This window comes from Coffea arabica, chromosome 4c (assembly GCF_036785885.1).
Source record: "Coffea arabica cultivar ET-39 chromosome 4c, Coffea Arabica ET-39 HiFi, whole genome shotgun sequence".
Lineage (NCBI taxonomy): Eukaryota > Viridiplantae > Streptophyta > Magnoliopsida > Gentianales > Rubiaceae > Coffea > Coffea arabica.
In genome coordinates this window covers 49,482,763-49,496,844 of record NC_092316.1, presented here as the reverse complement: position 1 = coordinate 49,496,844, position 14,082 = coordinate 49,482,763, and positions in this window count along the sequence as shown.

Sequence of the window (14,082 nt, the reverse complement as noted above, 5' to 3'; positions counted from 1 at the left end):
AGATGTATCAAGACCTAAAAGGAATCTCTTGGTGGGACAATATGAAGAATGAAATCACTTTGTACGTGCAAAAATGTCTCGTTTGCCAACAGGTGAAAGCAGAGTATCAAAAATCATCGAACTTGTTACAGCCCCTTGAGATACCGGAGTGGAAGTGGAAAAATATCACCATGGATTTCGTTTCAGGTTTGCCGCGGACGCAAAGAGGGCACGATGCCGTTTGGGTGATCGTCGATCGATTAACCAAATCGGCCCATTTCTTGCCAGTAAACATGAAGTACTCCATGGACAAGTTGGTCCAACTGTACATGGACGAAATTGTAAAGCTACACGGCGTTCCTGTGAGCATCGTTTCCAATAGAGATCCCCGACTCGTACCTCGATTTTGGCAGAAGTTCCAAGAAACCCTAGGGATTAAACTCAACTTGAACACGACCTATCATCTTCAGACGGATGGACAATCGGAGCGGACGATCCAAACTCTCCAGGACATACTACGGACTTGCATTCTGGATTTTGGAGACAACTGGGGTCAACACATGACCTTAGTAGAGTTTGCGTACAACAACAGCTACCATTCGTCGATTCAAATGGCTCCATACGAGGCACTATATGGACGAAAATGCCAGTCACCGATCTACTGGGATGAAGTTGGCGAAAGGAAGGCACTAGACCAGGCAACTATTCCATGGATGGAAGAGGCACGAGACAAGGTCAAATTGATACGGCAACGACTCCAAACAGTTCAAAACCAACAGAAGAGTTACGCCGACAATCGAAGAAAAGACTTGGAGTTCGAAGTTGGAGACCATGTGTTTCTCAAGGTCACACCCTTACGGAGCATCACAGCAGGCAAAGGAAAGAAACTCCAACCGAAATTCGTTGGACCCTACAAGATCCTCCAAAGGGTAGGAACGGTCGCGTATCGATTAGAGTTGTCATCCAATCTCTCTCGAATTCACGACGTCTTCCACGTCTCGATGCTCAAGAAATACTATCCCGACCCATCCCATACCTTACAACCAGAGGAGATCGACGTAGACGAGTCGCTTGCTTATGAAGAGAAACCTGTCCAAGTGCTTGACCGGAAAGTCAAAGAGTTAAGGAACAAGCAGATTCCGTTGGTTAAGATACTATGGAGAAACCATGGGGTAGAGGAAGCTACCTGGGAGGTGGAAGAAGAGATGCAAAAGAAATACCCTGAACTTTTCGTAAGTTAAGGTGAGAAATTTCGAGAACGAAATTCTTTTAAGGAGGAGAGAGTATGAGAACCCGTAATCTTCTCATTTTTCTAGGGTTTATTTTCTTTTAATGGCTTGTTTTATGCATTTTTCTTATTAGAACAATTTTTCAATAATTTTTATGAGTAAATATAGTTTTTAGATGATTTTTCTAGTATCGGTTAGTTTTTGAGAAATTAAAAGCGTATACCGGATGTGGGACCCGCTAGAGCGGAAAGTTTGAAAAAATTCGACCAATTAGATTAAGTTTTGGATACTGGGTTTAAATTACCGAGTGTTATGAGATAATTAGATATTGCTATATGGATTGATGTGAAAGGAAACAAAGAGATATAAATGCATTTAATTAGATGACAAGTGTCACCATATGATTGATTTTACTTTTTGGACTACTATTCACCTTTTATCATTTGACCAAATAAATCAAAAAACTATCAAAAATTCACCATTTTCTCCTTCATCTTGGCCGGCCACTTCAAGCAAAGAAAGAAAGAAAACTCTTCAAATTCTTGCCTCCATCTTGCTCAAATTCAACTAATCAACCACTTAATCTTGCTTTTGTTCCATAGAAACCTTTAAGTGAGTGATTGTGAGGTGTTTGGTGGAGTTGTTTGAAAAGCTAAGGTGACAAGATGCTCTCTCTCTTGTTTTACTAAGGTGAGTAGTGATGAACCCCTCTCCTCCACCTAATGAAGTTAAATTTGTGACTTGTGATAGTTAAAGTGATGATTTTTTGTGTTATTTCTTGATTTTTGGTGGAATTGGTGAAGTTTTACATTTATGGATGATTTTTTTGTTTTAATATGATTGTTATGGTGTGGCTATGAATGATGATTAGAAATGATCTAGAATGAGGGTAGTTGGTGTGAATGGTAGTTAATTGCAGAAAATTTTTGGTTTGGAAGAAAAATTGAAAAGTTAGGATTTCATTGTCTTACATTCTGTCCGGCACTGTACCTCATAGTTAGAGGCCGAATTGGCCTTGGGTTAAAACATGAAAGTTGTAGGGAATAATATTTTAGAGATGTCTACAACACTTCAGGTCAATCGGAATAACGTATCTTGTGAAAAGGCAGAATTACCCCTGCTACCCTGTTTCTACCCGAATTTGATAATTGCGTCTGTGATTGGTTAATTTGAGTGGGAATGCTTCTGATTTGATTGTTGATGTCTTCTGATGAATTGTAGCCTTGTATCTTAGATTTTGAATGGCTTTGGAATCACCTGATTTGGATTTAGATAGCCTAACTTATGATGTTTGAACCAGAATGCGGTTTGTGAACCTATGTTTGCGGTTCTGGTGTAGTATATTGGATATTTGACGTGGTTACACTCGAAACTGGACTGAGTGACCTTCTGTAACTTTGTAGCCCTATCTCTTAGCTTCGAAACGGTGTATCTTACACCTCCATCCGATAATTTTAGTGCCAATGGTGCTAAAAACGCATAATGACATCAAAAATTGTTTTTCTAGCTTAGTGCTTAACGCCATTTCCGGATTTTCCTGGTTTACTCTAGTGTTTATATATTCTCGTGGAACCTTATTTTGGTGGTATGTGGACTTGGTTATGAATTGTAATCGGTTCTTATTATGCTTATTTGAATGTTTTAGGACGTGACGGTGGTACAAGACGCTCTTAGGTGGAAGTGCATGAAATATCAGTTGCTTGAGTGGTGAGTGTACTACTCACGTGTTTATTTACAATGTGACTTTGCTATATGTGAATGTGATGCCTTGAAAGCTTATTTGGCTATTGAATTTGATTAAGGTGAGGGTGTACTTGATCGCCCTCACCCCCTTTGATATTATCAATGACTGTCTACTGTTTCACTGTGATACTGGATATGTACATGGAAAAACTGATTTTTGGTATCGTTTAGACGAGTATCCAACGACCTTTACTGTACTACTGAGCTCAACCCCATTGGTAATCGATTGAATCGAGCCAGCAAGGGCTTGGTCGTGAAAATCGATGAGTCATGGGGACTGTTATTTGAAATCTTGTAATAGTGAGACTCTTGATTCCGGTATACTCGAGTATTACCAAATTTCTACTGTTTGGAGTTCGGGCCCGGTAGGGGTATGTTGGGTGGAAGGAATGGAAGTAAAGTGGAGCCTATGATTGGTTACTTTGTAAACATTGACGGAGGGTCAATGAAGTTTGATCAAGTATACGAGCGAGGAAAGGGGCTCTTTAGAGCCGTCCGTATCCTTTTCCCATCTTGTTAATGTGTGATCTTGGTTTATTTCTTTTGACCGCTTTATACCTATATGATTTGGTTGCTTATGTGATAATATACCATTGGGTGTAAACTCACTCTGTTTGTTTTGTTTTCCTTACAGGAAAATAAATACTTTTGGACTGAATTTGATAGTCGGTTGCCGAATTGAACTAGTTGTATATATCTTTTGTATAGCTCATTGATTGAAACCCTAAATGTACTTTTGGGTTCGATTTCTCTTTCGATTTGGCAAACCGTATATGTATAAACTTATGGGATAATTTTGGTATGCCATTTTGGTTTGTAAATGCTGAATTTCACGATGCGTGATGTTTGGCCGGATTTTGACGTGTCGGTTACTATTCATGACCGGCTCCGGTTTCATTTTTTTTTATATTTTGATTTTGACGTGTTTACGCGCGTTGTATGTTCCGGAACGTATTAGATCGCTCTAAACTGCACCGTTAGTCCTGGCGAGAGTTGGGCAGGCAGTCCGCTAACCCCTTTGGTTCGCCTTAGGGGAAGGTGGGGCTGTCACAACCTATCTTTTGATTATAAACGAAGTTCGGCGCATCGCCACTGCACACTGATAGAGATTAAAAGAAAAGTTCTTCAGGATATTAATGCAACATTGGAGCACATGGGAAAAAAGCTTGATGATTATCATTTTATTGAAGATTCCTTTACATCCTGTTATGGTGAGCGGCTGACCAAAGAAATTCAAAGTGAAACAGCCATACCGATTGATCCAGAAGATCTGCTTCTTCTTCAAAAATTGAATTCTGGCCAGAGGCATGCATTTGATTTAATTCTGGATTCAATATCTAGCTCAAAAGGTCAAGTTTTCTTTATAGATGGTCCAGGTGGAACAGGTAAAACTTTCTTATATCGCGTGCTTCTCGTTTTTCTTCGTTCACAAGGATATGTGGCAATTGCAGTTGCCACATCTGGTGTCGCAGCATGTCTCCTCCCTGGTGGTAGAACTGCACACTCAAGGTTTAAGATTCCTTTGGATTTTTTAAAACAAAAAATTTGTCAATTAAGTAAGCAGAGCAGTGTTACAAGGTTGATTGTTGATGATAAATTAATCTTGTGGGATGAGGCTTCAATGGCAAAAAGAGAAACAATTGAGGCATTTCATTGTCTTCTTATGGATATAATGGAATCTAATATACCATTTGGAGGAAAAACTATTATTTTTAGCGGCGATTGTCGCCTAACCCTGCCAGTTATTCAACTACCTGTAGCAGATTTGATCGAATCAACTATTCTATATTCACATTTATGGTCTCATATGTGTAAACTACAACTAGGAACAAATATGAGAGCTGCCTTAGATCCATCGTTTTTGGCTTTTCTGGTTAGAGAAGGAGAAAGTGTTGAACCTGTTGATGAACATGGTCAGATATCTCTACCACCTCATATAGTTATTCCTTATCATAACAAAGAAGAATTGCTTGACGGGTTATAATCATATAGTGCACTATTAGTAGTTCATTCTGTCCATGTATTTTGACTGCTTGTTCTAATTACATGTAAAATCTTCCAAATTACTTCGGACCGTATTTCCTGATCTAAATCTGTACTCATGTGATCCTTATCGAATGATAAATAGATGTGTACTTTGTCCAAAAAATAGTTCAATTGCTGAAATTAATGAGATGGTGATTGCAAAATTTCCTGGAAATCTTCACAGATATATAAGCTGTGATAAAACTGTTGATAGGAGATACCAGGCAGATTATGAGGACTTTCTAAATTCTTTGAACCTAAAAGGTCTGCCTCCTCATGAACTTTTACTCAAAGAAAACTATCCTATAATGCTTCTAAGAAATGTGAATCCAATGGATGGTGTTTGCAATGGCACACGGTTAATCTGTAGAGAATTGGCTGAACATACAATTTGTGCCGAAATTATCTCTGGTCCTCATAAAGGGAAAAAGGTTTTCATTCAAAAAATTCCTTTACAGACTTCTGATATCGAAAAGAATGGTATTCCATTTATACGGACACAGTTTCCTATCCGTTTATGCTTCGCAATGACAATCAATAAATCTCAGGGTCAAACTCTTGACTATGTTGAAATTTACCTCCGTGAACCTATCTTTTCTCACGGCCAGCTTTATGTTGCTCTCTCCAGAGCTAGAAATTCTTCTGTAGTTAAAGTTTTAATTGCTCCGGGTACTTCTGATGACGTCAAAGTTGATTGTAAAACAAGAAATATTGTCTTTCATGATATCTTTCGATTCACTAACATATGATAAATGAGGTCTGATTACCCATACCATTGATTACTTATTAGTTTATCATTTAGAGAATCAAATACTATTGCTGATTTCCCATTGCATTTCTATTTTTTTTAAAAAAAATTGCAGGATGTAAGATGTTATCCCAATCAAAGACGTCCTGCCTGGTCTCAAGGTTGAAACTGCAAAGTCACTGTACAAGAGAAGTAGCAGATAACTTGATCAGTAATGACGCCAACAAAAAAACAAAAGTTTATTTTGCTGGATTCAGAGGTTTTCTCTCTGCTGCTATGATATATACTTCTTCATACTACATGGTTAAACATTTCATTGTTAAAAGAGCACATTAATATGCTCCATATATTTCTGTTGTGATTAAGGCATCTTCTGTTTTCATCAACAATTCAATGCATGCATAACTGCTTACTTCGTGAATATTTTCTATGTGCATAGAGATCGCAGGTAGAGGGGATTATGTTCAATAATGACATTCCAAAGATCAACCCTCGTCTTCAGATTTATAAACAGTATCTGATTTCAAATGCCATAGTAAGGCTAATTCCAGAAAAATAACAAACTTCTGAGCTGAAGATCCAGTGGGTTATCACCAGTCGAATAGTCATCGAACTAGTCAATGATGATGACGATATTCTGCCTGTGAAGTTTGACTGTACAGAATTTAGTGATCTTGTGAACTTCATGGATGACAAAGAAAAATCAGTTTGTGAGTTTCAGCATTATAATTTTTTCATTTACTCACCGATTATGTTCATTTTTGCTGATTGATATTGTATTATTCTGCACCAGATGTTCTTGCTATAGCTATTAAAGCACTGGATGTGAAACATATCAACAGAAATGGAAAAAATTCAGTTGTTTAGAAATTCATCATTGTTAACAAAGAGTAGGTTTTTCCTTACAGATTTCATGTTTATTATATCATAACTTTTATTTTTCTACTTTTTCAAAATTGATCTTTTCCCTGTATTAGTGCGCAGACTGTTGTCTTGTCATTGTGGGATGATTTTGTAACTAACGAAGGTCAGCAGATGACACGTAACATCCAGAATCAGCCCGTTGTTGTTTGTTGCAGGTTAAAAGTTAGCTTTTACAATGGTATGCAGTTTAACATTTGTATAATATGTCTCTTACATTTAAACGCTCAGTGTTCATCTTTTTCCTTTGATCTCCATATATCTTCTTCTTTGTAATCTTTCCTTGACAACTAACCATCTTTTCCCCCAGGAGTCGCGCTGTCTACCAGGTTTGACTCTGCAATTCTTATAGATCCTCCTATAGAAGAAACTAGAAACCTAAAGAAATGGTTACTAATTACTCCTTTTACTTTGTCCCTGTCTTAAACATGCTCGTCGTATGCACTTGTAATTATTAATAAATTTCTGTCCTTTTACACAGGGTTAGGAAAAATACTCAGCTCCTTAATGACCTTGTTACAGATGGAGCTTACATGAAATACAATCCTGATATGCCTCTTAAACCAGATCAGAAGATAACTAAAATTATGCTTTTAAAATCTACACAAAAGGTCGAACTTTTCTGCATTATGCGATTTACTACCATTTTCACATACATTTACCAAAGCTGCCTCTTTTCTCTCTTCCATTGCTATTTTTATCCCAGAGCTCCTGGGTCAAAGTGTCTTTCTCGTTTGAGCACATCTTCTAAAAATTCTGGTATATGGGATGCAAAAAATGCTTTCGCCCTACAGCAGCTCCACATGGTGTGGTTTTTACATGCAATTCCTGCAAAGAAAGGCATCTAGCTTAACCAAGGTCTTTGGTTATACACTCCATCAGTTTTTTTTTTCCTTTTTTTTTATCTCCTTCCCTTTTGCATACTAAGATTTCTTCTTACTCGTTCTTCATCTTGTTCCTATATTTCTTCTGCTTAGCTTTTGTTAATATATACAGATGTCGATTCAACATTGATTTGACTGATACAACAAGCACAGTCACTACTTCCATTTTTGGTGAATTAGCTGAAAATTTGCTTACTTTCACCGGATTGAAAGCAATGGAGCACTTCACTCAAGTTAACATCTGTATATATTATAGTGTGTATATATTTACATATTTTCCCTTCACGTACTATTCTATACTTATAATTCTGATACTGTATTTCTTCTGTGTTTTAACTACCAGAATATTGAACTTCCCTTAGAAAAGATTCATGTTGAACTAAAACAGAAGATTTTTTTGGCTCATATTAGACATGTTCAGTCTCAGCTGGCTGATGCAAAGCAACGTTACACAGTTATATATTATTGTGAAAGTACTGACCAACTGGAAGCTCAATTGCTAGATATCCAAGAAAGGCCTGATCATGTGTTAACCTATAACGAAGCTGCAAACAGTGATTCAACAACTTCAGGTCCTATTACTAAATTTGTGCATTCCACCTTTCACATTACATATCACAGTTCATTATAATCTAAATAATCTGTGTTACCCTTTTTTATATAGCAGTAAACAATATTTGGTTCTTCTTCAAGAGTTAAATCATGCCTTGCTAAAAGATTTGAAGAGTCAGAAGGTGACTGTTCATTTGCATCGCCGCTTGAAGATGCTAATTCACCTAACAGAGCCAAATTATCTTAGACCTGCATGGTCACTAGCCCCTTAATCCTGCTGGCCTGTTATTTTGTTCACCGTTCCAAATGAACGATGCTGCTTGTTTTGTGTTACCCTAGAGATAACCCGTTCCATGTTAAACTTGTCTTGGCACTCTGCTTTTGTTACAGCTGTATTTAACTGCCTCTGATTACATGTTATCTCATTTCAGATGAATGATCCTGCTTCTTTTGTCTTAGACTGCACATAACCCATTGCATGTTGAACCTCTCTTCGCACTCTGCTTTTGTTACAACTGTTTTTTACTACCTCTGATTAAATATTATCTTCTTATATTTTAAGCATTGATACTTAGCTGATACTTTCATGCCGCTTCTATGCATTATCATGCCTTTTGCTATGCCCCGTTATATTACTTTCAAATAACATCCTATACTTCTTGTCTCCCAGACAGGATTAATTTCCACGTTCAATAGTTACTGTGATTTCACTTACCTTGGAATATATCATCTTCATTTAATTAAATACTCATGTATATAAATCAAACATCCTCACGTTAAACGTGACAAGGCATGTTTTATTTAATCTGCAGTATACATTAAATAAAAAATCAAAATTTTCCCCCTCTTTAACTTTAACATACACGCTTTTTTTTAGCCTTCGCCCTCAAACAAATTTTATCCCCCCCCAGTAGCATAGTCCGACTACAAAAATCCAATTGTCTCTTTCCCCAGGTCTTTATCCACGACCAAATTGATTATAAGGATCTTTGACTGTTTCTTTTCTCTGTTTTTGTCACTTTGCTTATGAAAACTCATAGATAATTCAGTGTGACAAGTTATTAGTGTCAGTCTGGATAGACTTCAATTCAGTTTTCTTTCATAAATAAGTCAGTACACCTACTATTACTGTCAGTCTGCACAAACTTCAATACTATTGTCTTTCAAGAAACTTGTGTACCACACATTATTCTATGTTCCTCTTTCATAACTTTCCTGCACTGCATGTTGACCACATCTATTTCTTAATATATATCACTAACAAGTTCGTTCACTTTCAAGCACATTCGAATGAACACACCTCATATAAGTGGTCAGTTTCCTCTTTGATATGTTCATTGACTCATAAAACCATCTTAGCTAGTTCTTCCTTTTTTCTACATTTTGTCAGCTAAACTCTTTGCTATTTATAACACCAATCCTACAATATTTTTCTTTAGACTGGATCAAAATCGATGGCAATAAACATTCATAGCGGAAATTCCTCCAACCAGTCACCTAATATTTGCAATGTTACTGAAAGTTGTTTTTTGTTCAAATGCAACCAGCATAAAAAGGTAAAAAAAAATTTCCATATGTAAGTGTATGAACCAGAAAAAAAACTTCTATTCGTTAACTTCATCGTTTACACTTTCAACTTGCAGATTCTGGCCTCCAGCTTTCACTATATGCTGAAACTGCATAACAAAAGTAGCATAACTATCATTCAAGGAAATGAGAGTTGGACTGTTCAAGTTACAGGCCAAAAATTTGGAGCTGGATGGACAAAATTCCAAAAAAATAATTTACTTAACAGAGAGAGCTATATACTACTGTGTCACATCGGAAACTTAAAATTTGATATTATTCAGTTCACAGAACTTAAAATGCACACTTATCTTAGTTGGATAGTTCCTCTTGCTAATATTCTCCAATTGCAGTATTCTGCAAATATTCATGGTCAATAGAAATAGTATGCATTTTCCTACCCAAGCTATCTAAAAATTTATTCTGGCTTTTTTACTCGCTGGTTCTCATCTCAGGTGATATCAAGCCTACATATATTCCATATCAATATATATGCTGTTCCATCAAATCAGATATAACTCATGATATTATGAATTCCATATTTTTTTACCAAGTTTACAATGAAAAGAATAGAGACAAATTTGTGAGTATCATTCTTCTCTATTTTTTGTTTGTATATTTTTTTTTACGTATTTTTACTATTGTCATTTTCCTTCCATATTAGAAAATACCAAAGTTCGTTAGTGTTTTCCTAAATGAAACAACAATGCCGGTAATCACTCTCAGAGCTAGATATAGACTTTTTCAAGTAAAGATAAACGGCCGGGCGTTCACCGACAACTGGCCTTCATTTGTTCTGCAACATGATTTGCAGCTCAACGAAAAGTTAGTCTTCATACCAGAGACTGTTAATTCATTTACCTTGCAGATTTACAGGACAGACGGAGCCGAAAAATTTTCCCCTGGTATCATAACTACTATGTACATTCTTATCTTTGATGTGCAGTTTGTAAAATATATTCAGCTAAAAGCCCAAATGTTATTTATAATCTCTTCTTGCAGTTTAACCGTCAACCTTATTTTGATTGATAATGGCAGTTCATTAATTCAATATACACTCCCCATAAAATTCTCGCCTGATCTCTGCTAAATAATTACAAATCCTGACTGCTTCCCAACTACTGTACTTTATGGCTTACACAATTAAGTAAGTGAATTTCAATTAGCACTGGAAACACGAACTGTGCTATCAACTTCAATTCAGCTTGGGAATGATAAAAGGTAAGCTAGAAATGCAATTGAGGCTCATTTTCCAAACTAAACTAGAGCATATCTATCTCGGTTGAGCTCAATAACACTCCATATTTAAAATGTGTTTTACCGTTAATTTTAGTTTTCTAAATAATGTATGTAAAATGAAGTGCATTGTGCAGAATGTTGCTTCTAGCCTAATCAATTGGACTATTCATAATTTTCGATTTCTTGAATTACATCTCAACTTTTCTTTGGGATTAACCAGTGTGATTTCACCGTTGCGTTCTTTAAGGGTGTATACCAATAATGCTACCATAGAGACAATACTTGTTGACGTTGGTCGATCAATCCTTGGTTTTGATGATTAACAAACCACAATGTAGATTTGGGCTAATGTTTTTATGTGAGCAATTTGTTAGAACAGATTCTTGTGGCACAAAAGAAGAAGCAAAAACAGGACACTCATGTCGGACGTCCGAAAGGATGAAGAACATCAAGAAGGAAACTCTATCGGACGCTCGTGAGGAAGCATCGGACGTCCGGAAGGATCGGACTCACGCCTCGGACGCACATCGATCGCATCGGACGTCCGAGAAATTTCGCAAAGATTTGATGACTCTCTGACGACGTTCGGACGCAGGGTTCGAACGTCCGACAGGTGGTTTGGACGTAGGGTTCGGACGTCCGACAGGTGGTTCGGACGTCCGACAGGCCAACGGCTAGTTTTGACAGCATTTAATATTTGACCGTTGTAGAGCCTTTTGGAGCCATTTCTCACCTTCTATAAACACCCCAAAGCACAAGAAGACAAGGGACTTTTGCCAACACAAAATACAAGCTTACAAGTGAGATTTTTGAGTAGAAAGATTCTTTGTTGGTTGTATAAGGGGTTGGGAAAGTTGGGTTGTGAGGTTGCTCAAGTGAAAACCTTGGTGAAGGTGAACCTATCACTTGGAGTGGTAAAACCTTGGTGAAGGTTGCCTCATTTGTATAAAATAGTTCTTAATTGGGTGAGTGATCTTTCAAGTGTAGGTTGTTGAGGGTTAACTAGAATTGTTGTAAAACTCCTTGGCTCAACCAAAGAGTATTTGGGGTGAGGAAGGAATGAACCTTCACTTGTACATCTTGGTTAGCATCGCCATCAATTGAAGAGGCTATTGGATTGATATTTGGTTTGCATTTCTTATCTTTTCTCTTTAATTAAGTTTTCTTTATTGTGCTTAAATTTGATATATCTTTGTGCATCATTGTGAAATTGTTTGTACTCATTGGGTTGCACCGGGAACTTACAATACTTACTAAGAAATATGGAACACTATCCACAGCTGCATTGAAAGAAAACAAGGAATTAAGAGAGGATCTCATGGAAAAAGATATAAACAAGACTATTACACTCCAAATAGTCTATCGAAAATTAAACATCCAGTCTGTACGTGTTGCTTTCCAAGAATCTGTTGGGAACAGATTAAAAAAATTTGGACGGCCCAATAATAAAAAACTTCTTTGGTAGCTTCCAAAATAAATTGTAAGACTTTAGATAGTCCATTTTGTCTCGTTCGTACCGCAAAATAAATACTCATTAAAGGCCTCCATCAACCCCCACTTACTGGAACATATATCGCCTTCCTCTCGTTTGACCATTTGCTGTCACCATCCTCTCCAATCCTTCACCAGTCAAAAGCTTCCCAAGGGTGAAAACACAACAAATTTCCACCTTCTGACGAACAACAGGTAACTTTCCATGAATCTTTAATATATTTTTCACTAATAGATGAATCTCTACTTGCAAACTATCCAATCCTTTGATTGATTCCACATTGTTTCTCCGTATTGTGCACAGCTTTTTGCTTCTTCAACATTTTGAATGTTCAGATTTAAACCTTCCAGAAAATTCACATTGCTACTTTCTACAACCATATATGAAGCCCAGCTTATATCCCTTAATAGATCGTCCTTGTAAATATATAGCATGTGTACTCAAATATAACATATATCATTACATGATCAGTTATACTTAAACCAATATTATGCTTACTTACAGACCACCGCTTTACCGCTTTATCACTTTGTGCTAACACCTTAAATTCTTTTCAGTTACATGGACAATGATGTGTTTCTTTCATGGACACTGACGGTCCATATTCATCACAAAGACAAAGATTGTACAAATACTACTTATTTACTCCCACTGGCCATAAAACGCTCGTGGCGACAGCTTTACAGCGAGATCCCAAATACTATACCTATAAATATGATGATGTATTCATTGAACAACATTCGACCTTGATTGAAGATGTTGGACTTCTTGAGGTTAAGAATACTATTTTCATTCCTAAGTGGTTAGAACGTGTCCTGATGTTTGTTTTCCCATATCCACCAGATAATTATAAATTCAAGCCATTTAATACTTGTTTTACAAAAATGCTATTTTCTGACAAACTGCTATTTCGATGATTGTTATTTCAGATGCTGCTCTTCTTGAGTTTATACTTGATATCTATGGTCCACAACCATGCTGTTTTACAATTTGTTTTACAAAAAATAAGCGACTAGTACTTCTCTGATGCATACTAATCACTTACTAATCACTTTTTTCCTTGCACAATATTCTAACAACTATAGCTAGCGATACTGTTAATTGCACAGCGTGTTCCGCATGACCTTATTCCAGTGATACAGCAGTACAGACAACCATTCCTAGCCGTCAAAGCAAGAGATGCACATTGGATTATCTCCTTGACAAATTTTCAATTTGGTGAAGGCTGGAATGACTTTGCAGCAGACCATGAACTTAACACAGGTGACATCGTTTTGTTTAAGCATTTAGGAAACATGGAGTTCAACGTAGCCATCTTTACCAAAAATTGTCAACAACAAACGTTTCCCTGGACTACACAACTAACAAAAAAAATAGTCAGATCCCTTCTTAGGGATGCACTTTGATAAGGCTAACTGCGTTTATCAACAAGTTATCATTGGCTTATCAAATGACTTCACACAAGATTTAACTTTTCCGGCATTTTACCACCGTCTGGCTCTTACAGATGTTTTTTAGCCAGTATATTTTGTCTTTATATTATTGCTATCATAAATTATTATCCAACGAGTCTAACCTACAGTATATTTTCGCAGAAACTGCCCTTTAAAATCAGCAAGCCGGATCGGCACAAGAGCTCCACTTTAGTCATTCATCTACATCGACAAAAAATCCATGCTCACCTACAATGCAATAGCAACTGTG